Genomic DNA, 23,782 nt, shown 5'->3' with positions numbered 1-23,782 from the left:
CGAATTTGAAGGTCGTTTCTTTCGCATCGTATAGTGCCTGCTTTGTACTGTTTTGTGCTCCTATTTTGGGTCAAAATGGCCTACAAGTATAGCGGAATAACTTAATGCTGTTCCGTCACCATCGAATGTCGAGGTCGTTTTCTTCACATTTTTTATGCATGATTTGTGTCGTTTTGTGCATCAGTGGGAGAGGGTCAAAATGGACCTTGAAAGTGGAATGGATATGTCTTTTTGTGACATATTTGTAGGTCGTCTTTGACCCACTTTCGTTGGCCTACAAAACGTGAAAATATGCGCAGAAACGGTAAAAACATGCACTAAACAATGCGAAAAACCGACCTTGAAATTCGATGAAAAGCGACCTTGAAAGCGACCTTGAAAGCGACCTTAAAATTGGATATTGTGTGAATATATATCCAACAACGTACATGTGTTTTCATTGGGAAGGCCGATGGGGGCTGAATTTGAACGTATACTATCGGGGGTGTCACTATACGTCTGAGCAACCCCAATAAATATGGATTCGACACAAATTCTACTACTATTACATGTCCCGGTGAACCACCCCTCAGACCCCCCTTGGTTCGTATTGTGAAAAAATCTCCTCTGGCCCCCACCAACCCCCAACCAATACCGCGAAAACTATGAATGTGACACTAACATCTGCCATTTTCTACTACATTTTACATATGCCGGTAAAAGTTCCTATAATCCTCTGGTTCCAATTTTGAAGAAAACAATGCCTCTGGCCCACAGCCGATGGGGGCTGTATTTGGAAGTCAACGCCTGTGGAAGCATCACCATTCATCTCAGCGACAGCGAAAACTATGGATTTGACACTAATATCGATCACTTTCCATTATTTTTACATGTCTCGCAATTCCCCACCCCCGGTGACTCCCGGCCCGCATACAATGGTGGCTAAATTTGAAAATCATCGCTAATGAAAGTATCACCATTGATCTCAGCCACCGCGAAAACTACGGATTTGACATCGGTCATTGTGGATTATTTTTACATGTCTCGTGATCCCCTTTATAATGCCCCCCTTTCTTAGCTGATGGGGGCTAAATATGAAAGTAAACGCGGTCTTGAGTTTCACCATTGAGCTCAGCTATCCCGAAAACTATGGATTTGACATTAATATCGGTCATTTTCGATTATTTTTACATGTCTCGGAATTCCCCCCTCTGGTGACCCAAGGCCCGCATACAACGGTGGATGAATTTGAAAGTCATCGCTAATGGTAGTGTCGCCAATTGATATCAGCAACCTCGAAAACTATGGATTTGACACTAATATCGGTCATTTTGGATTACTTTTACGTTTCGGTATCCCCCCCCTCGTTGACCCACGGCCCGCAGCCGAATACGATGAATTTGGAAGTTAATGCGATCGGAGTTTCACCATTGATCTCAGCGACCGCAAAAACTATGAAATCGACACTGATATCGTTCTACTTTTACATGTCCCGGTAAACGCCCCCCTGAGACCCCCTGGTTCGAATTTTGTTGAAAACGCTTTGCCATGGTGTGGGACCTGGACCAAGGTATCTTTGACCAAAATTTGGTAACTCTCGGTCGACTTTTCTGGTCCCCAGGCCGGTCCCGGTAAACGTCCCCTGGAGACCCCCTAGTAAGGAATTAAAAAAAAAAACTCTTCGTCTTGGTCTGGGGCCTAGACCAAGCTACCCGTGACCAAATTTTGAAAAGTTTCGGTCCACTCGTCTCGTCCACAGGCCGCACAAAAATAGACATACAGACACACGAACAAACTCTATTTTATTTATATTAGAAAGGTCAGATCCGCCGTTATTGTATTAGTGCGGTGCTTGAGCGATTGATCGTAGAAATTCAAACTCCGATGAGTGATAATTTTATAGGCTTGTTTTATTACAAGTTTAAACTCTTTAGTCAGTAGAGAAGAGGGCGTGAATCATGGGTCAGAGTTGATGACAATGGGTTTTGGTGGGTCTGTGTGTCACAGTGGGTAAGAGTGGTTTATGGTGGGTGGTGGGTCAGAGTGGGTCACGGTGGGTCGTGGGTGACGACGGGTGGTGAGTCAATTGGTCGTGGCTAAAGTTTTCATTGCCCCACGCCCTCTCTGAACTACAGTGTTGAAAATTAATCAGTGAAAATCAATTGCAATTGATCAATCAATTGAAAGTAATTGCTGTGAAAATCAATTGCAATTGAATCAATTGCCAATTAATTTCAATTGCAATTGAATTACAGAATTCAATTGCAATTACTTTCCACTGCAATTACTTTCAATCAATTGATCAATTGCAATTGATTCTCCTTTTTCAATGGCCAACTGCAATTAACAATTAACCATTACTTATTTCAATTGTTAATTGCAATTAACAATTAAATTTACAGATTAATTGTTAATTGTTAATTCAATTGAAATTTGCCCAACACTGCTCCATACCTTTTTTTTTTTTTTTTTTTTTTTTTTTTTTTTTTGTTATTTGAATGGATCATAGACCCTATTCGTACTAGTTCTCTACCAGTTATTTCTCGCTACCAACTTCACACATAGAAATTAAGTTTTCAGTCTCTTCAATATTGGACAGTATTTAAAACTAACCACTTTCTCTTCTCCTAAATAATAACGCTAAACGCCAGAACATATTCATAACTATCTCATAATCTATTTTATAATGACTGTTGATTTTCGCATCACATTTTTTCCCATACATATACTGTATAGGGATTGCCAAAATTTTCCGGAAATTCCGGGAAAATCCGGAATTAGGAAAAATTCCGGGATTTTTCCGAATTCTGAAATCGGAATTTTTTAAATCCCGTAATTTTTTGCGATTTTACTTTCCGGTTTCCAGAAAATAAAATTTCCGGAATTGGCCATCTCTAAAACTGCTCCTCACACGCCTTTGGGGAAATTGCCCATCTGAAAATTGTCTCTACGCTAGCGGCATCACTTGGAGTAGGATAGACGCAGTGTAACTAGCGACAATTATTAGCATGCTTGGCAACCATATGATAATTTATCGCAATATACGATAATTTAAGCCTTAAAGCTATATACGAGAATGTCCTTGCGATAATAGATGAATATACGATCAGTTTTGAACGAACACTTCTTTTCTTGCAGTTTTTGAATGTGCAAGTAAATTGTTCGTGTGCATTAAATAATTATAAAACATACACACACACACACACACACACACAAGTTGAGATTTTTAACAGTTATTCCTGCTAAAATAAATCAATAATGATTTGAGAATTGGCAAATGGCAACCCTGCATCTATTTTTTAAATTCAGTTACATATACGAGGGCGTGGAAATATTGTGTTGTTAAGAGTAGTGTTAATTAGGATTTTAAACATGATGAGGACAATGACGCCGATTCGTAGTTCAAAACTGAAGATTATTAGATAAGTTTATTATATATTATTGCTATTATTAGTAGTAGTATATATTTGTTTTTACAATTATTACTTGCATAAGAAATGAACGATATTTTTCTTATAATATACGATAATTTGAGATGAAAATCGAAAATGTTGTTCTCTGAGGTTGGCAACCCTGTATTAGACTGATAATGAACTGATAGAGGCGCGACTAGCAGAGAGAGATGTGTTGGTGTTATAATAACTATGCATTCACTCTTAACAAAGAATTTGATTTATTTTAGCCCTTATCCATCTATAGAAACCGGAAGCAGAACATACGAAACTTGCGGTTTTGAGTCTATATACAGGGTTTGTTGGGAAGTAGTAGGACTGATTTTTCTCGCTAAAATGTGGTGAAGGAGGAGAATATTACTGCGCTGGTTGGGTGATGAGGGATCTTAGCTACCAGCGCGCCAGTCGTCTCCAAGCCTTCACTGAGTGCAGATCGAGTTTCAGATGAGCCCCTTTAAAGATGCCTTGTCATATCCACAATGAATCGTTTGTTAGAGCAGCATTACACGGTGAAGTTTTGCTTTAAACTGGGTAAAATTGCAAGTGAGACCCATGACATGAGCCCAAAAAAGGCCCACATGAGCAAGTCAAAATGAAATTGATGTTGATCATCTTTTCTAACTGCAAAGGAGTGGTTCACTTGTATTGCCTGATCAGACTGTGAATGCTACATTCTACGTGAAAGTACTTGAAAGACTCACAAAACGAGTCGCCCGCGTCCGTCCAGCAATTGCTGGGTCATGGAAACTTCATCACGATAATGCGCCGAGCCACACCTCCTTTGGTATCATGGAATTCTTGATCAAGCATGTCATCACACAGATTCCCCAGCCATCCTACAGCCCAGATGTCGCTCCCGTAGACTTCTTCCTCTTCTCCCGACTGAAAAGGGATTTTAAAGGACGGTACCATGGCTCACTCCAGGCCATTCAAGAGGCCGTAACGAGGGAACTGAACAGCATTCCGGTTTCTGCGTTTCAAGCAGCCTTCAGTAATTGGCAGAGCCGCTGGTAACATTGTGTTAATGTAAAAGGGGCATATTTTGAAAACTATTAAGTCAACGTGTCAACATTATGAATACATATTTTGAAACAAATTCAGTTCTACTACTTTCCGGATAAGCTCTGCAGTTTGAAAATCGATAGGAATTTCACAATGTGGAACAAAACTCACCTGCTTCAATACTGATAAAACATTATAGCAATTAATTATAAATGAATATAAATTATTATTATAAATGAATTATATTAGCATTATGAATGAAATTACTCTGTATAGGCATTTCTCTTATGTAACTAAGTAGAATATCCTTAATGTGTTCCGTAATAAAACTACATCACGTTCTTTTTATCGTACTACTCTATTCTTCATATAATAAATTTCCCTTTCAAAAAGAAATGAAGAAAGAGTAATGTTTGTGAACACTGTGGAGTAGCCCCTTAATTTGTCTTCCATGATATCATAGGAAATCTCGTTGGGTAGTTATCTGGTGGTGTGACCTTCCCCAATGCTAATTGGATGCAGAACACGCTAGTGTTTGTCTTCTTCCCCCACTTTCTCATCTTCCTCTTCCACTTTTTCTTCTCTCTCTCTCTCTTATGTGGTAGCACTCCTTGCGCCCCGAATGGGTTTCCAATATTTCTCTCCGGAGAGCGCTGAGTTCATCAGATCACGGTGAGGGCCCTTTTTTAACCACAGCGCGACGTGCACCTGGTCCTCCTAATGGCCTTCTTTTTCAACGAAACCTTTTTTTTTTTTCTTCCATGCCTTCCTGCTAATGGTCCTCAAACACTGAAGCTGTATTCTTTCTTCTGCGCCTCCCTTTTTCACAAAAAACTCTCTAAGGAAAGACTGTAGAAGATCATAAGATCTAAACTCAACTCATTCTTTAAGAATTGAACGTAGCATTTACATGTTTGAAAAATGTATTATTGATGTGCATAGCAACTTCGAATGTAATGCCTTAGACTAGCAGTTTTAGAACAATCAGTAATTCTTTTTGTCCATGTTCTATAAGTTAAATGGAGATTTTGTAGCCACTCAGAGAACCTTCGACCATGCGTTTGAAATATTCAGAAGCTATGAAACATATTATCTGCAATACGTTGAAACCTACTGTGAATCTGCGAATATTATTCATTCTTAAAGAATCATACTAAAAGGAGCATAAACAGAATACAGTTTTACTTTTCTAAATATATGTTTTAATCTCGTTGAATAAATGAAATAAAAAAAATTGTACTTTTATTATGTTCATTATATTTGGTAATAGGCAATTGAAAAGAATATTGGAAATTCGAGATTAAGGTATTCTTCGTATATCATTCACAGAGACGTGTATTCCTTTCTTTAAATGCTCTTACTAGCTATAAGGGCGCGTCGTTTCCTGGTCTTAACTCAGAGCCTCAATGAAAAGGGTCCATTTGACCTGCACGGGCCGAATTTTTCGGCCCGAGCCTAATCCAGCCCGAATGTACGTACGCCCGGCCCAGCCCGGGCCCGAAAAGTTTTGGAGATTTTCGGCCCGAGCCCGGCCCGGTCCGGCCCGATAAGTTTTTTAAAATTCTTGGCTCATGCCCGGCCCGGGTCCGATAAATTTTCGAAGTTTCATTTTGTAACATTTTTCACGGGCACACTTCTTCAACGTTTGTCTTTATTCTAATTATCGGTTAACGAATGCCAATAATTATTAAAGAATTGCAATTAATCGGCCGCAGCCCGGCCCGGCCCTAAGAAATAATAGAGTTGGCCCGCCCAAGCCCGGCCCGTGCAGGTCTCTAGTGCATTGTCCGGGTACTTATCCTCTGACGTTATGTAATCCCGCACATTAAACATGTATTGAGGGTTGCATAAAGACATGGCGTTCTTAGTAAACCGTGAGAAATGTGCATACATTTTCGGGCACATGTGCTGTGCATACAGGGGAAGATCTATTTATGTGCAAAATGTGGTCGGTCTAGTTTTCCCCTTTCTATGCGGATGATACGCACAGATAGACTCATTATTATATTAGGATCAAGCAGTGAAGCTTACAATATTGTGTTATTAATGCTTACATCCGTTACTCCGCACAATTCGAACGGCAATTAACTGTAGACTATATCTTATACATATAAGCACATTTTTTAATTGTTTTCTGCAACAGATATCTAGAGCAATTACCTAGACCGAGTTCAATAAGAGTTCAATAATGGAGATAATCCGTTAATATCTTAACGGATAACGGAGAGTAACGGACGTAGAAATATTTCGCGTGATCCTCTCTACTGTCTTTACGAGAATTTTTTATTATTATTAAAGATTAAGAGTAAGGAGGCTAACGAACATAGATGTATTCGCATGATCCTCTGTACTGTACCAGAGTTTATTATTGTTATTATTAAAGATGAAGGTCAGGGCCTAATATTAACGTGGTCTTCAAACCCAACTGACCATCATGCATCACAATATAGGTCTCTCTTCACCACACTATCTTACCTTCAAAGAATGAACACATGATAGAGTGCTGACCTCTTTCGGACAAAGTATACTCGCTAGAAAGTTAATGAACACTTGATGTGTTCATTAGTAGTTTCACTATGTCTTAGTTATAATAATAAAAAGAAAGTTCAATGAACAGATAAATATTACTCCTCACCCTCAAACTTACACGCCTTTTTTTGAACCTCAAACACTTTTTTTTTTTTTTAAATTTAAAGTAGTGTTAGAGAAAATGCACAGTTTGCTCTTCAGCACAAAATAATATTGATGCATTTCCCAAAAATGTACACAAAAATACTGAAATAAAAATAAAATAAAGTATTAAAAAAATATGGTGGCTTCACGAGATTAAGGAAACCGTTCTGAAGGTAGGCCCTACGACAAAATTCGTACTAAATAGATAAAAATAATTGTTTTCAAGAAACTAACTTTTCTATATAAAAAAAAAGTTATATTTATACATTGCTAAAACTAAACGCATGCTTCTCATCTAAAATCTAATATATAAAAGTGAAAGTGATTATCTCTGTAACTTCATATCTCTTAAACCATCCGACCGATCTCGAACAAATTTTCAACATATATGAGGTTCGGTCCCTGGGATGTTTCTTATCTTTTCACTTTGACGGTAGAACTTAGAGGAGGGGGAGGAGGGGAGATGTTTAAAAAATAATTGAAAATGGCCTATATTTGTGTGGAATCCATAGTTTTCGTGGTCGCTGAGATGAACAGTGACACTTCGGGCGCGTAGTCAATAACGCTCTAGCCTTCGATGCGAGCAGACCCGGGTTCGATTCCCGGTGAGGGTACTTGGTTGAAAAAGTGTAAAAAGTTTTTCAGACCAGCCATCCTGAATGAGATTTTCCTGGGTTTTCCTCATTCACACCAGTCAAATGTCGGGGTGGTACCTAAGTTATAGGTCCCAGGTCTCTTTCTTCCTTCCATTTCTCCGGAATGTGTGGTCGCCAAGAGACGTCATCCCTCATACGTAACGGGCTAAATGGCCATAGATGCCGAAGTCCAGCAAAATCCTAAATATATAAATGATCGAAAATGACCTATGTTCGTGAAAAATCCATAGTTACCATAGTGAAAATTCACAGTGAAAATAAACATGAGCGTTTCACTTCTGTTGCCTAGCACACATGAGACAGAACATCTTCACTGGCAACACACATGCCATGCTCGCAAATTTAGCTTCCAAATTGGTCTCAACAAAATTAGAAAATATGGTAATTAACCTTAATATATCGTACAGTGACGAGTTTTTGACATAATGAAACAGTTGTTATCAGAAGCATTAAAAAATATAACAGGCACACATAGTATCAGGAGCTGTATTCAAAAAATAAATATGCTAAAAAAAACACACACACCTTCAGTCTGAAACAGCTGCAACTGCTTTCTTAAAAATGTATTTCAATTTCTCTTTATAGAGAAAAGGTGAGTAATGGCAAGGGGTATTGATGATTTAGTATCCCATAATTCACCTGGTAGGACTGAGGGCGAACATTGCAGCATTTTCTATTCAGCTTATCTTTTCTATTTTCATTCTACTTTAATTAACTTTTTCAACATTGGCCGCAACAGCAAGCAAAGGCTCCGTGTCATCAATATCTGATTGACAAGCAATACTTCTAAATTGTACGGCCCATCATTTCTCGTTCCTAACGCCTGCGAAACGAATGCTTCCACACATTCTTTCCTATTTCCATTAGCTGCTCCTATATCAAATTTTGTGCAATTATCTCTGACATCACGCCACTCATTCGTTTCCAGGACTTCTTTATTAGTTCGATTTTCTTGAGTTTGATAACGGTACAAACGAAACTTTTTATAGTACAAACTGGTAGAAACGCAGTACAATCGTATGGGATGCTAAATATTTATAATTTTCAAAAGTGGTTCGGCTAAGTTCACACTCGTCCATTTAGCTCACTATTTCACCTCAATGTATTCAAACTGAAGTACCCTAAAATATTTGTAGGCCATCCTATAATATTAGTTGGTTAGCATATTATTTATTTTCCTCACATTTTGATTAACCTTTATTCTTCTTTCCAATAACTTACCTTGCATCATGTTTAGCTTAGTTTTTTTTTTAGTATGCATGCCCTGACAAGCTCACCACAAACCTTGCCTAGTAAAAAAGTTAATTTGCTGCAAGATAAATTGTATATACTGACTAATCTAGTTCAATCCTGTAAGAAAGTTATTTGTTTACTCATTCTCAATTTCTGATTCTTGTACAATCTAGTACAATCTTGTACAATCTATTACAATCTTGTAAGAAATTTATTTGTTTACTCAGCCTCAATTTCTGATTCTTGTACAATCTAGTACAATCTAGTACAATCTTGTAAGAAACTTATTTGTTTACTCATCCTCAATTTCTGATTCTTGTACAATCTTGTACAATCTAGTACAATCTAGTACAATCTTGTAATAAACTTATTTGTTTACTCGTCCTCAATTTCTGATTCTTGTACAATCTAGTACAATCTAGTATAATCTTGTAGGAAACTTATTTGTTTACTCATCCTCAATTTCTGATTCTTGTACAATCTAGTACAATCTTGTACAATCTAGTACAATCTTGTAAGAAACTTATATGTTTACTCATTCTCAATTTCTGATTCTTGTACAATCTAGTACAATCTAGTACAATCTTGTACAATCTAGTACAATCTTGTAAGAAACTTATATGTTTACTCATTCTCAATTTCTGATTCTTGTACAATCTTGTACAATCTAGTACAATCTAGTACAATATTGTAAGAAACTTATTTGTTTACTCATCCTCAATTTCTGATTCTTGTAGAATCTAGTACAATCTAGTACAATCTTGTAAGAAACTTATTTGTTTACTCATCCTCAATTTCTGATTCTTGTATAATCTAGTACAATCTAGTACCATCTTGTAAGAAACTTATTTGTTTACTCATCCTCAATTTCTGATTCTTGATCTCATTCAAAATTAGTTGCAATTTCACAATATTTTTATCCTTCAAAATCAGTAGATTTTGCAACAATTTTGACTTCCAGAGTTTCACTCAAACTCACAATACTTTTCACTTCTTAACTTTGTTAAACTTGAACCTCATTTCACCTTTCACTTCTCAACTTATATTATTAGCATGAGGATGCCTGTAGCTGAGATCAGATCTCACAAGTAAACCTTACGTTTGGGTGAATCGAGTTGCTGACTGAGACACATATGAGAAAGTAGTACTAAATGTGGTCAGTATTTCAGTGAAGTTTTAGGTGCGAAGCTCCAGGGGTTTAGGAGATACAGCTACCAGAACATCACATGAAAGTACAGAATAGTCTTCATACAGTTGGAGGTAAAAGCTCTGTAAGACCTCTTGTAACGACAAAAGGTGCATAACAAATATATGGGTACATATTAGGACTAGGGGGAAGTCATATAGTAAGGGTATACCTGACGGCGGCCATCTTGAAATCCGCCATTTTGAATTAAGGTTAAGTTTTTAAAATAGGAATAGGGTCATGTGATACATGATTTAAGACTCAAATTTAATCAGAAGAACAATGGTGATGTTAATTTTGATTTTCGCGCAATTGGTAAAAAGTTACAGGGAAATTAAATATTGTTGCTGCATATGTATTAGTCCTTTACCCCACCTTGTAAATTTTGTTTTAATGATAATAATTAAATAAAAAGCAGATGGATAAATATTAGGTCTATGGTAAGAGTTGCCTTGTTGACGGCTTTGTTAAATCCGTCATTTTGAATCAGACAAAAGTTTTAAACAAAACGCGTAACAGTGACACCTTATTAATAGCAAATTTTACCATAAATCCAACGGTATAACCATTTTTGCTTTATCATTAACCAGCATTTGTTATCGCATAAACAAGTTGCTAATTTAAATAAAAATGACCAAAGTGGAACTGAGTCATAATTGAACTTGGGTCTTTGGTGTTTTCCAGAAAAGTCCTCAATTAGTACAATCAATATGTAATTCAGAAAAGAGTGCATGACTTGCACAAATGCTCTGCTCACAGTGAGCACACCTGACACAGGCAATCGAGTTACACTTGACACATTTGTCGTTAACAATTCCGTCAAAGCAGTAGTCGTAAGAAGCGATCCATTTAACTTTGTGCTGGTTAATGATAAAGCAAAAATTGTTAAAAATGGTTATGGTAAAATTTGCTATTAATAAGGTCTCACTGTTATGCGTTTTGTTTAAAACTTTTGTCTGATTCAAAATGGATGATTTGAACATGGCCGCCATCAATGCAACTCTTACCATAGACCTAATATTTATCCACCTGCTTTTTATTTAATTATTATCATTAAAACAAAATTTACAAGGTGGGGTAAAGAACTAATACATATGCTGCAACAATATTTAATTTCCCTGTAACTTTTTACCAATTGCGCGTAAATCAAAATTAACGTCACCATTGTTCTTCTGATTAAATTTGAGTCTTAAATCATGTATCACATGACCCTATTCCTATTTTAAAAACTTAAGCTTGATTCAAAATGGCGGATTTCAAGATGGCCGCCGTCAGATATACCCTTACTATATGACTTCCCCCTAGTCCTAATATGTACCCATATATTTGTTATGCACCTTTTGTCGTTACAAGAGGTCTTACAGAGCTTTTACCTCCAACTGTATGAAGACTATTCTGTACTTCCATGTGATGTTCTGGTAGCTGTATCTCCTAAACCCCTGGAGCTTCGCACCTAAAACTTCACTGAAATACTAATCACATTTAGTACTACTTTTTCATGTGTGTCTCAGTCAGCAACTCGATTCACCCAAACGTAAGGTTTACTTGTCAGATAAGAAATTTAATGAGATCGTAATATTGCAGACATCTAATGATGTTGATCTTCTATGGCTAAAATTTCTCTATTTACACAGAGAGAAAAAAGTAGCTTTGCACCTGGAGGGATCGTACAGAACTGTGGTGACTTCCGCACCAAGGGGCCAATCGTAGGAAACACCATGCAGCGAACGTAGATAGTTGTCTGTAGGAAACATACCTACTGAAGGTAGTATGAAATATACTCCAATCTATAGTGTTCGTACTCTGCACGACGTATGGAATATAAGGAAAGCAAGACACTACGTATTACAAAAAAAAATGTTTGTGGGAGCTAAAATCGTGTGCCTTTGGTGCACGTAATTCCGGGTTCAATTCCCAGTGGGAGAGCACAACAAATTTAATTTTAGAATCATTCAGTTTTGTTAATCATCAATCTCCATTAGCTTAAACGGCATAATCGTGGGGCACTAAACTAAGGGGGGAAAAGCATTTCATTTTTACGATTCAACAGGATTCTGGGAGATATGGCAGCAGCAGAATTGCGACTCCACCCCAAGGATATCGTATACTGTCCACGTATGAAAGAAAGGGAATTCCATACAATTTTTACGGTATCCGGATATATCTGATTTAGCCAGCCAATACGTAAATGACGTTTACCTCCATGTACTTGTTAAAGTGGGTATATAATGTAAGACAGAAGAAACTCATGAAGGCTCTGTGCTGCAATGTTCACTTCTGGTTTGATACAAATGGTCCCGCGTAGCGTAGTCGCTAACGCTCTCGCCTTCAGTGCGAGCGGTCCAGGATTTGATTCCCGGTGGGGGCACTCGGTCGAAAAAGTGTAAAACGCTTTTTCAGGCCAGCCACCTTGAATGAGGTTTTCCTGAGTTTTCCTCATTCACACCAGGCAAATGCCGGGTGGTACCTAACTTAAAGGTTCCAGGCCGATTCCTTCCTTCCCTTTCCCCGGATTGTGTGCTCGCCGAGGGACATCATCCCAAAACGTGACGGATGCCGAAAACCCAGAAATCTACATCCTAAATCCCTCCTAGTTTGATACAAGGCCATGTGAGAGGGCCGCGGTGGCTCAGTGGTAGAGCTTTCACCTCTGGTGCATGAGGTCCCTGGTTCGATCCAAGCTCGCACCAAGTGAACTTTGTGGTGGACAAACACCATGTGCGTGAGTTTCCTCGGGGTTCTCCCGTTTCCTCCCACTTTCTTCATTCCACCATTTCATTCGTTTTTCATCATCACCGTCTCCTTTAGCCTAACCGACATAAACGTGGGACATAAAACTCAAAGATTTCATACAAGGTGGACAACGTGGTGGACAACGTCGTATTTGTGGGTTTTCTCGGAGTTCTTCCGTTTCCTCACACACTATTATTTCACCAATCAATTCATAATTATTTAATTTAATTGATTATACGTCTTCTTTATCCTAAAGAGTATAAGCTTAGGTCAAGTTTTAAAAAAAATGGAAATCCTTATACATAATCCATCTAATGTACACGGAATATCCTCGTTTAAGAAATTCGTGAAACCTTGCTTCACAGTTTCACCCCGTCTAATACAGTTCTGTTAGTTGGCTCTCTTTAGGAATAACCAATGCTCCATAAATTAACATTAAATTTTGCATCACCGCAGTATATTCGGAAGGGTATATTGTTCCTTTGCATGAAAAACTAACTTCAAATGGTAATCAATTTTCTTCCAAAAGATGTGGCAACGAGCTGAAATAAGCACGAATATTCCAGTGCAAAGGAAAGCAATATAAACATCCCAAACTGAATTTAAATTTATTTTCGTTAAATAAGACTTCCAAAGTGTAGTTACAGAAAAAGCATAGTATTAATTCTTTGTAAAATATTGCACGAAAAGTGCTTTCGCCGGGAGAGTTATGTCTTTGATTTCAGATGAAATGTCATACGTATTTATTGAATTGTCTTGGTCAATAATTTCATTACTAATTTCAAACAATTAAATACGTGAAATAAATAATATAATGTAACCACCTTGTACAGTATAAAATTAAAGTTTGCATTTAGTACTTCTTATTGAATTTAAGCTATTAGTAATACCAAATACAATTCAAAATACAGTATTGCCTTCGATTTCAAACACTCTAGAACGCGAACTACTTGGAATATGAACAAAAATTTAGAGCTAATTTCGCCCCGGAATACGAACGTTGATTTAGAATCAGAACGCCCAGTACATATTTCGTGTGTGTATTTGTGCGTAGTACTTGGGTTACTCATACACTTTGATTATCAGTTCGTGATTTTCCCACCTCTCCCGTGATTTTCACAGCTAATTTTAAGCTGTACGTGCTATGTGTAAGTGAGAAAAGAGGACTGATATCATCAAGAACCTGTCGTTGGACGTTCGAAAATGATTTATTAAGACTCTGGTATGGTGCGTAGCGCTTTATGGATCAAAGACGTGAAGCTTGACAAAAGTTGGAAGCATTTGAAATGTGATGTCGCAGAATGCTGCGTATATCATGAATCGAAAGGCAGAGGAATGAAGACGTACTAAAGGAAGCTAATGAAGGACGACAGATCATGAAAATAATAGGGAAAAGAAGGAACAGTATGCTTGGCCATCTTATTGGATCACCGAGTAGAAAGGCAGAAGGAAAACCAGGAAGAGGAAGACCAAGGATTGATGCAATTATGAAGGAGATACCATGTCAAAGTATAAAACAGCTCTCCCAAGGGAGAGAAAAGTTTTAAATTTCCATGTTGCCCACCAACCTATGGTTGAGATGAGAAGAAGAAGAAGACTTGCTATGTATTATTATTACTTTTATGTAATAACAACTTACTGTGTTCAACATAAATTCTAAAAAGTACATTTTTATTCAAGTATTATCATCATTTGATAATATTTTACCTTAAAATCTAGTGTATTTACTGTTAACGTCGTAAAAAGAATCATATTCTTGAGGCCAGTCCAGAATATATATATATATATATATATATATATATATATATATATATATATATATATATATATATATATATATATATATATATATATATATATATATATATATATATTATACATATATATATTAAGGAAAATTTGTCTTAGAACTCGAACTGGTTTCTGGAACAGTTTAAGTTCGTATTCGAATGTATCACATTGTTTAATTTCGTATTTGGTTTAACCATTAAAATTTTGATAAAGCAATAAATGACAGAGCAAATGACATGCTCAGATATCGCAAGGGTATTATTATTATTATTATTATTATTATTATTATTATTATTATTATTATTATTATTATTATTATTATTATTATTATTATTATTATTATTATTATTATTTACATGAGAATACACATGTTCTGAGATATGATTAATATCGATAGCTGCAAGAACTAATCAGGCCTTGATTCAAAATGAGATTCAATGAAATATGTTTAACGCCCTACGATTATGCCTTTAAGGCTAAGGGAGACGGATAATTAAGGTTGGTTAAAGGGACAAGTTTTGTCGGTAGATGGCACTACTGTTTTCGTATCTCTCCCATGTATTTTTTATCTTTCACGGCAATTCATGATTTCTCTTACAAATTTCAACCTACAGACTTCAAATTTTTAGAAAAGGAACTTCATAATCTATCAAAGGCAATAATCCGTGCCAATTTTTTACTTAGAATTTTCTTCATTCTTGAAATGGTCTGATTGTTGAAATGAATATCCAAATCTTTAACAATGGAATTGTTTCAACAATGAAGAAAATTCTAAATTAAAAAATCGGCACGGATTGTTCCCTTTAATAGGTTTTGAAGTTCCTTCTCTGAAAATATGAAGTCTCTAGGTTGAAATTTGTAAAAGAAATTGTAAATTTTCGTGAAAGGTGAAAAATATATGGGAGAGATACGAAGACTGTAGTGACATCTATCGGCAAAACTTGTCCCTTTACACTAACCTTAAGGCAAGTGAATGATAATGGAAGGATCGGTAGAATGAGAATGTGGAAGGAAACGGGAGTATTCCTGAGAAAATCTGCAGACACGACTTTGTCCACTACAGCCTAGATTAAAGCTCAATTGTTTTTCTGGTTCAATGTGTTAGTGTGATAAAGAAAAGTAAAAGCCCATCCTCTACGTTTCAAGGTCTTTGGCAGGGCGACTAATTCGTCATTTAAAACACCCTAGTATGAAGCTAACGCGGTATGTGTGAACTGCAGGTAAAAGCTCATTGAAAAAAAAAAAAAAACTTCGAAAAGTGTTCTGCAATGTAAGTGAATTCACTTTGGTGTACTGACTGTTGAGCCCAAAAGCGCGTAAAAAGCAAGAAGAGATTGAACGATGAAGATGGATGGGGCTATTTGAGAGCCGCTTTTGTTAAGACCCCTCCGTAATTACATTGTCGGAGGCCTCTTCACTCTTCAGTGACAGAAGAAGACCCAATTTCCCCAAGCGAAGTGCTGACGCTAGCACATCCTCCAACAATAACTCTTGCACTGTCTGTCACGTGGTTCAAGTGACAAGAAGCTATCCGTCGCTATAAAGTGGAGGAAAAATGTGATAATGGTCCGGCGAGTATCTTTGGGAGACAGAAGAAGAAGATACGGGTGTTCATTAAAGTTTTCCTTTTTTTGTTCTATTTATATTCACTCTTAAAGTTACAGAATCCCATTGTGAACACAATCCGTCGTGGGTGATAGAGAAAGAATTAGCCTGGAATCACACATGAGGAACTAAACACACGGAAACTGAATTGATTAACTTCCTTATGGCCTTGTACAATCCGCGGCAAAAAACCTGCAACATGAACATATAAGTTTATTGTGAAATGAAGAAGTCTTTTGCTCCAAAATAAGTGTGCACGGGAGGAGGCCGAGGTTTATCCTGGCGTGATTCGTTCCACTTAGACGTTATGTTCATTCCCTGTGCTGTTAGGCGTAGTTTTACAATAAACTTACATCCTCATGTTGCAGGTTTTTTGCCGCGGATTGTACATTCAAAAACAATATTAAGTTTAATCTATCATTTCTTATACCTCCAACCAATACTTAAAAATATTGTTTCTGACTGTGCCTAGCGCGCTTGCTTCTTGTGAGGCTAAAGTTCGGCTAGACTTACTGTAACAGTTTCCTCAGTTTCCTCGGAACAGTTTCCTCATCACACTTCATGAATACTGTTACGCAACAAGTACCTCAGAATCTAGTTTACAAACTTGATGTAAAAATCTGGTGTGAGAGGTCCTGGGTTCGATACCCGATGGGAAGCTTTTCCAGGCCAGCCACCTTAGTGAGGTTTTCCTGGGTTTTCTTCGTTCACATCAGGCAAATGTCGGGATGGTACCTAATATATGGGTCCCATGTCGCTTCCTTCTCTTTCCTCGGATAGTGTCATCGCCATGGGACATCATCCCTCATACCTGACGGGCTAGTTTGACCATAAATGCCGAAAACCGAGAAATCTAATTCCAAATTCCTTGATGTAAAAATTATATAGGGAAAAGTAGCCTACAACCGGATCGCTAAAATTGGATCCTCTCTGGAAGGTCAAGTTGTTCTAGTAAAGTGCTATAAAATTATACATCGAACAATTATAGAATGGTGTTTACTACAGTGTGTCCTTAAGGTCGCTCAACCCAAAGTTTGATTGCATATATCTTTTGAACGATGAATGATAAAGATCTGAGACTTGAAACAAATGTAAGCATGCTCTATGTAGATAGTTTCAAGATCATGACCAATATTGGAATTTATAACGTTTTTTGTGTAGTAACGAAAGAAAGTACCCGAAAGTGTAAAATAAAAAGTGTACAAAATGAAGAAAGTCAATATTCAATTGCAGAAAACTGACTTCCTATGGATGAATCCCTCTGTATATGTGCAGTGTACATCAACATTTATCCATTGGCACATAATTGATAACCTAAATTTTTGTGCAAAACTTTGTGGTAAAATTCAGCGATAATTTTTTGAAAGCAGCAGAGAGCTCCAGATGTATAAAATAATAAATGATATTATGTGTAATGAAGACTTGACTACCATTTTGAATAGTAGTCAAGATCGGATATACTCTCCTATCAAATCTGCAGCATTGTACACCCTTAGTTATATCCGTCTGAACTATAGTGTTCATAGGAATGGTATAGCGAAACACCCAGGATCTTAAGAAGAAAGGTTTCAAGAACATAGTAGCAAGCTACCGTCTTACATCTAAATTCGTCTACTCGAACAGTAGTTGAATTTTGATCCGTAGAGAAAATAAGTTTACAAAATAATTCGTTTTGCCTTATTTTTTCTTACACTACACGTGAGATTTTGCAATGATTTAAAAGGGCATAGTAGAGTTGGATAGGGTAGAGTAGAGTAAGGTAGGGACAAGTAAGGTAGGATAGAGTCGGGATAGTTTAGGGTTAGTGAAGTTTGGACCATTATGTTACAATTAATAGAGTATAATTTCTCATCTCTGCTTAAGGATACCAACTAGAACGAACATTGTAAAGTTAAGTTGACTTCTTTTTCGTTAAACGCTAATGATATTGTAGATTTTTTCCAGAGGAAAGGAAAAGAAAGGTTTTGTTGACAGTAGTATTAAAAAAAGACAATTCGTCTTTAGGACTAAAACCAGGGTCTAACATCTTGGGGCACCAATTCGTCACAAGTACACAAATTAAGAAAGGAAAGAACAGAGGAGCTATAGCATACCATTGGAAACACACAAAACATTCGAATAACAAAACAAAATTTAGAACGATACGTACGTGATTTATCCAATAAATACGCCAACTCAAGCTAGTAGGGTGACCTTGAGTTGAAGTTAGGGTATGTGCACTTGCTGCTCTGCAGTGATGACAATTTCGCTTATTTTCGGCTAACTCTAGGCTATTTAAAAAAATATTTAGCCATACAAATCTACGAAATGCTTATAGCCTTAAATATAGCTTATTTTATGAAACTCTTTTGACATGTTAACACTTTTATTAGCCATTAAATTAATTCTAAAATACTTTTTCTTTAAAAATAAAGTGTATTTTTTTTAAAAAGAAATTAGCCTATTTGTCATCCAGTAGGGTAACTGTCCCAATAATTGACAGTGTACCAGTAATTGACACTGTCGTCTTTTTTCCGACGCAACAAGACTGCGGGACTAGGTACAAGCAAATGCTGCCACCTTTTCTTCCTTTGCAGTGTTGTTAATCCCACACCACTGTTAATATTTGCCTCTAAGTAGTAGTTCTCCCAAGAAAACAGAAAATCGATGGACAGTGCAAAATAGTACTATAATAGCTATATTAGCGAAAGAAATAAACATGTTTATCCAGGTGGAAACTTATAAATCAGCTTGATAAGTTGGTAGAAAATTATATGGTTCATTAGAGTAAGATATTAGGAGATGTCAATTACTGGGTCACAAGGTGTCAATTACTGGTGAATCTCACAAATCTTGGTGTCAATTACTGGTACAATGATCAACTTTACGTATACATATTGTAAAAAATAATAATTATTAGTTTATTATTTTTATGATGGTCTATATAGATGAAGGAAGGATGCCTTCGTACCTCTACGAGAGATCAGTAAGCCAGGCTCATTTAAAGGGTGAAGAAACTTGCAATTTGTCAAACACTGTTCTTATACTGTCAATTATTGGGACAGTTACCCTATATATTATTGTATTAATTGATTTCTCTAGACAGAGGGTGTTTTATTACGCAACAAACTCTCGATTTCATTCTTCTTCTCTCTCTCCACTCACAGATTTAAAACTACTTAACAATACTTATTTACTCGGAAAGAATTTCGCTCACGTAATGTCGCTCCCGTAATGGCCCCGTTTGCTATTTTTTATGTTTGTAAGACTATAACTGCCTAAAACTGTACTACTGAAAATTGAGTCAATGAAGTCTACACAAGCACAATCAATCCACAATCCAACGTTGGTGCATCCAGTACGGCGTCATCCAGTACAGTCCAGCTAGCTGCGCTGTCATCGATGATGACTTATTTCAATTTAACTGATAATATGGCTGTTGACTTTCACGAATCAGATGAGATGTTGATGGATTTTATTGTAATTTAAAGCCATGTATGTTGCTTGTTAGTCTTCACCGAATAAAATTCAATATTTCAAATTTTACTATAACTCACTTACAAACCTACACACAGAAAAAGGGGTTTAAAATCTTCAATGTGTGTTATAGGTTAGCAGTTCAAAATCTAACCATATTTTGTGCAAAAAAGCTTATTTCTGAAGGCCGTATATCTTATTTTCTTCAGAGGTTGTTGGCAGCACTGCTGTTCTGTTGGCAGGAGACCCACTTGAGCGCTAGTAACCGTCAGACCTTCGAAACGAGCGTACAGCTGGAGGTGGCATTGATTTTGTGGTCTCCTCTTTTTGTTCGTGTCGACAATGGATATTAATAAACAGACGTAACAACGAATCAACGTAATTTTTTTGTGAAACTTGGGTAAAGTTCTCAGGTAATGAATGAAATGTTGACGACTGTTTATGTAAATAACACATAGAAGAAAACAGCTCTTTTCACTGAAGCTCATTTCAGTGAGGGTCATGAAGACTAGAAGGATGAGGCAAGAACAGGACGACCGTCGACCTCTTTTGATGAAGACAACATTGAACGTGTGTGGTCACTTGTGCTTTTCGATTGTCCATTAATTATCCGGATGATTACTAATCAACTGAATTTGGGAATATCATCTTTGCACACGATTTTCAGAGTACATTTGTAGTTGAATAAATTGTGTGCAAAAATTTCCCCGAAGTTGCTAACACCTGGCCAAAAGTTGTAATATACCATTACAGTTGAAAGTAATGGCAATTTTTTTTTTACGCACCCTGTACCTAGTAATTTTTTTTTTTCAATTTCGGTTTAGCTACACAATTTATTTACTCCCTTTACTTCGAATTAAATACAATAAACCCAAAGGTTTTGTTAGTAACCATATTCCCACTGTATAATATATTTATTTATATTTTGATTGAGTGTAAATCCCATTTACGGATATATAACTTGAATAGTTACAAGGTTTACCATTCTGACGTCATACCGGAACATAGTTCCGTTATTGGATATAAATTTCCTTAATTTCAGACCAATGTAGATTTTGGCCAGGTACCTAATCTTTCCCTCACCCCCTCTCACTAGTCCATAGTCACTTTCAGATCCGGTTATATCTGGATTTGCCAAATTTCCATTCGCTTTGTAATTTCCGCGGCTAAAGTTTTCTTTCTGATTGGAGGAATTCTCTTACCTCTGGCTTCTTCGGCGCAATGTTATCAGAACAATCGACGACACCCTACAAGGAGCAGCTTGTGAATTTTGTGCTACATATTTTTCGGGAAGAATTCCAATTTACAAGGACAACTAAGGTAACATATAATGTAATCCAATAGTTAAAGATTTACAACAGAATAGGAGCCCGAAAAATCCGCAAATTTTGGTAAAGAAGCTGCAATTCAGTGAAATAACAAATTCCAGTTCTGTTTACTAGGAAGCCATGTTTGCTGCCTATCGAGAATAGACAACAGTGAAAGAGTGACTTTACTTTTTTTTTATTTCAAACTCAAGTAGGGATTAGGGAAATTACGACCTGTTTGGTGCATGTTGTTCGTGTATTAAGTAAATGTGACTTTCTATTATTTATTCAGTAATCGCATGTACGTAGGTTTGATGGTTGTAAAGTGAATAATAATAATGGCAGCTTAAGTTAGCTTAAAAGGGCTCCTATCCCCTTTTCCAAATTGAACCAGTTTCTAGCGGGGGAATGGGTTAGTTATTGTTCGTTTTAGGGCCTTTTCCCCTTTCAGGGGAAGGGTCCCTCCATAAACCTCGTTAAGGTGCCCCCCGGGCATCAATTTTTGGCAATCATTATGTAAACAATTGGTCAGGTCAATTAGACCTAGTGTTACCTTTCTCATTTTTGACCCCCTTTAAATTAAATAGAGCCGACTGTATATATATCGACGAGGGAGTAATGTATTTTAAATCTAATGTGTTAGGTTATTTTCGTCAACGTGCATGTAACTAAATGGTGCATGTTTAGTTTAGTTAGTTGTCTTTATGTATAATACTAACAGTGGTGTATGTAGTTAGTAGGTTTGTGTGAGTGTGTGAATTTTCGATTTGGACAGTGTATAAATATGCTTTAATTTAGTACCATTTTTCTAACATAAATAAACCAGAGTAAATATTAAATTTCCGATTAATGAGTACAAGTATATATTTCAGTACACGGTAAATTATGCCTCCACTACAGCGCCATAGCGTCAGTTTTCGGTAGTCAATTGTTTGTTGACAGTACGACATCGCATGACTTAGTGATTTAGATTGTTTGATTTTGGACAGTTATTCTCAAATTACTTCCCGTGGACATGGTTTTCGGTTCGGATGAGTATACCTTCGCATAAAATAGCATGAGATCTTACTGTACTGAAAATTTCAGCTTCCTAGGTCCAGTAGTTAATGAATAATCCGCTGAAATAAAGAACACCTATTTTCTTAATAGAAGTAAAGTCCATATGCTGTTACTGTTCGTTTAAAAATGTAGGATTAAATTCTCTTTTCCCGTGGCTGTAGAAAATTCCATTGTTGCTTCAGTTTTATCAACAAATCAGAAATAGATTAATCGTTGACAATTTAACTTTCCGTAAATACATGTATGATTTTTTTTTAAACCTGCAAGGTAAATACAATTTGGGTGCTTCGAAATAAAGAGTACGTGGTTCGATGAATGTGATCGTGTGGTGGTTTGAGCGTGATAGATTGTGATAGTTATATATATATATATATTCATTACTGCGTAATGTAAATATGTGTATGGCCTGCGTGTAAAATGTACGAAATAGGGTGTTTATAAAATATTACTTCGTGCGAAAATTAGTAGATAATGAATGAACGTAATGATATGTTAATAATATGATATATAATATGAACGAGATGATGACCCCTATAGTTAAATGGATAGGCCTAGTAAATTTTATATAGTGAAAATATGAATATGTTTACGAAAAGAAAAAAAAAAAAAATCTCTCGCGTTTTGACTTCCACACCAGTGCATTCATCCAACCGAGTTTGCTACTTGAATGTAAATTATAGTTGGGAATTGTGTGTTACTTTGCATTTATGTACCTCCTAACAACAGCCCCAGATCTTAAGCCTTTCAATAGATAGAGTAGCATCATGTGGGAATTACTTCTAAAGGTTGACAGAAATGATAATTAAGAAAACCAACTGCTATATCCTGTGATCATCGAAAAGTACAGGTTTCGGTCATTTGTACCTTTAGCATTCATTGCCTCTCCGAGATTTTTTTTTTGTTGCTTACCTTATTTATTTATTGTGCAGTGTTCATATAACTCAGTTCGGACTATCCGATTAAATTAACTGCTACTAAATTAATATTCATGGATAGCGTACCCGGATGTCGACCCCTAGTCCCCTTAAGTATTTTCGTTTCTTTTCTTAGTTTAATTAGATGAGGGAAATTAACGACATCCCAGACTGTGGCGTGTCTGCGCGGGGTAGCCATCGGTGATGTTTGGGTTATTGAGATCACCGATCCAAAATTCAGTTTATTTAATTTTTTTTTTATTTTGGCAAATTCTCATTAGGGATATCTTAGCTATTACTCTAATTTCATTACTATTCTGGAATCTTCTAGTTTCCAAGTGGTCGGATGATTTTTTTTTTTTCCTTTGAAATCCTAAATTAACGCCTACTCCAACCTTCCGGAGGATTTCGGGGTCTGCAAGGGTGTTGACCGGATACGGTGAGTGGTGGGATTTCCTTAAAGCCTTTGTCTTTCCGAAAATCCCATTGTGGACACAGACTTGTCTCATCTTCGCAGACAGTTTTATCGGCTATTTATTTGGTAAGCCGAACCCTTTTTGGCATGTTAAGAATATTTTGGCTATGGATTTTGTTGAGAGCGAAATTCGACTTCTAACTTTGTAGCGTTAGTTATTTCTCACTTAAGTCTTTGGCGCCCCTATTCTTCGTCTTCCTTCTTCTCTATCTCTCTCTCTGTCTTCATTACTTAGAGATTTTTTTTTTTTTTCAAATTTTT

Source organism: Thermobia domestica, chromosome 12 (assembly GCF_964235325.1).
Source record: "Thermobia domestica chromosome 12, izTheDome1.hap1.1, whole genome shotgun sequence".
Taxonomy (NCBI): domain Eukaryota; kingdom Metazoa; phylum Arthropoda; class Insecta; order Zygentoma; family Lepismatidae; genus Thermobia; species Thermobia domestica.
This window is presented reverse-complemented; position numbering follows the sequence as displayed.